We start from the raw sequence: 2,592 nt of genomic DNA on the forward strand, positions 1-2,592 counted from the left end.
AAGAGAGAGAGAGAGAGAGAGAGAGAGAGAGAGAGAGAGAGAGAGAGAGAGAGAGAGAGAGAGAGGACCGCTGTCTTATAATACTCATATCACTTACTCACCCTAACCGTCGCCCACACATCTATAACGTGGCTACTTGCCAAATGTTTATAACGCATGTAAAAAAAAACCAATTAGATCTACAGACATTTTCTGCGAGTCCACATCAGAGTCTAGATTTATCAAATATTTGAACAAACTAGAGTTACGTCGAAAATGCTCCACCCCTGTTTTTATTTTCCCAGTTTGTTACTTTGAAAAGTGTTTACAATTAAATAAAACGAAAAAAAACCACTGGTATTTCAGGAGCTTCTCTCAAAAGTATGTTCCTCCAAGGTATGGAAGATCAAGAAATCAGTCTTTTATAAGAATGCCAAGGAAGTGAAGTCCAAAACTTGGAGTTAGGGTGAGAGTTAGGGTTAAGGTTAAGGTTTAGGGTTGAGGGTTAAGTTACATGATAGGGTTAGGGTTAAGTTAGTGTTAGTTTTCGGGTTACGTTTAGGAGTTAGGGGTTAGGTTTTGGCTTATGGGAAGTGGTTAAAGGTAAGAGTTAGAGTTCGGGTTGGGTTTAGGATTAAGGTTTGCTTTAGATGTAATTTTAGGGGATACGGTTATTGTTAGGGCTATGGTTTAGTGTGGAGGGTTTAGGATTTAGGTTTGATGTTGTCTGTGCATTAGTATTAGCCCCTTTGTAATTGATTTCCTTATTTGTTACTGCTTTGATCCTGTATGTGAGGGCCAACCCCCGCTGAGAAGGATACAACATCCCAGCAGACGAATGGAAATACTGGACAATAAAACTTCCCGACATGGGAATCAAACCCAGGTCTTTTCGGTGTGAAACGAAGTGCTTTACCGCTACACCAGGATCGCCTTCTGGTTCTACGAGTGCACACGCTTGTTTTCAATTTGTTTGTTGGCTTGTTTGTTGCTTGTTTGGTTTTGTTTGCTCGTTTCTTTGTTTCTTTATTTCTTTCTTAGTTTGTCTCTTTGTTCTTTTATTTATTTATTTTATTTGGGTTGAGGTTTTTATTTATTTGTTTTTGTTTATTTATTCTTTAATTCATTTATTCTTTTGTTTATTTACTTACTGTCTAATATTTTTTTAAAGACAACAAAATAGAAAGTGGAAAGCTAAAGACGACAGATGTTTGATAGAAAAAAGGGAGCAAGCAAGCCCCATCAGAGCACCTACCAACCCCTCAATCCAGATGTTCGACTACTAATTTTGAGCAACTTTGTGTCCCTGGGAATAGCCCTTCGCGCGAATTTTCCTATTCGACTCGGTCCTATCTGAGATAGACGTTGAATTCGAAACTCTAGCCTCTGAAATAACTTTTCAAAACATGCACGTTTTAAATAAAAACGAAATTCACATTTATTTTTATTTTTAAAATCTCTGCAATGAATCACCGTCAGCCCGTTTTATAACAAGCTTATTAATAGTATCATTCAACTGTTTGTTTGACGTTACAGATGGTGCACAGGAAACATGAGAACTAGGACAGCATGACAAACGACTTCACAGAGGTTCAAACATTTGTGTCACAACCCGCTGGAATCAGGTGCTCGTCCATTTCTGAGGCATAGTTTTCACATTATTATGACGGCATAGGTGTAACTCTAAAGCCTGTTCTCTTGCCTTGCTTTTAAAACCTTATAATCCTGAAGAGAAGTTGGAATTTTTGCGATTGAAGGAGGTGGGTGTTGTTTGGTGCCACTAGTCCAATTTGCGAGATAATGGCCTTCGAAGTTTGTTCACATCATAATCTTGAGAGCCCTTAGAAGTTTAAATAGATTTTATGTTTGCGAGTGTGGGCCTTTGAGAAATGTTTTTCGGTAAAAATTGAGCAGAAATGTGTTTTAAATGGACATAAAAGATGTTGAGACTAAAAGAAGTAGATACAAATTGCCGTTTGGACTGGAAAAAAAACCATTATTCGTTGCTTCAACTTTTTTTTTTACGTGCACGGGATTTCCACACCATGCCTTAAAATTATTGGCACTGTTTCCGCCAACTCAGAGATGGACACATAATATTTTGATGACGTCAAATGGGTCAACGGGGAAATAACGTTGGAGGTCGCACACTGGACGCACCTGCTTGTGTGTGTATGTGACAGTTTGTGTGTGTGTGTGTGTGTGTGTGTGTGTGTGTGTGTGTGTGTGTGTGTGTTCATTCATGTACATACTTACGTAATTTGTGTTTATCGGTGTGGTTTGGGGTTTTTTTTAGTTGCTATTGTTCTTTGGGTGTGAAATTAGACCAACAATGTCTGAAAGACTATTATTGATACATGTAGTTCAATCATTTCTAGTAACCAGTTGTGATAACGATTATTTTGTAATTATTAATAAAAAATAGATAAACGTGAAGCTGGTAACTTACGTTGGCTGCCACAGCTAAACAAAGCAGCGTACACAAGACCACTTTATACACCATAGTTGTTTCTGCCCTTTGACACTGATGAGTTTCTGGATGCTTCAGACTTGTGAACTGGAAGCACACGCACACACACACACACACACGCACACACACGCACACACACACAC

This window comes from Aplysia californica, unplaced genomic scaffold (genome assembly GCF_000002075.1).
Source record: "Aplysia californica isolate F4 #8 unplaced genomic scaffold, AplCal3.0 scaffold00554, whole genome shotgun sequence".
Classification (NCBI taxonomy): domain Eukaryota; kingdom Metazoa; phylum Mollusca; class Gastropoda; order Aplysiida; family Aplysiidae; genus Aplysia; species Aplysia californica.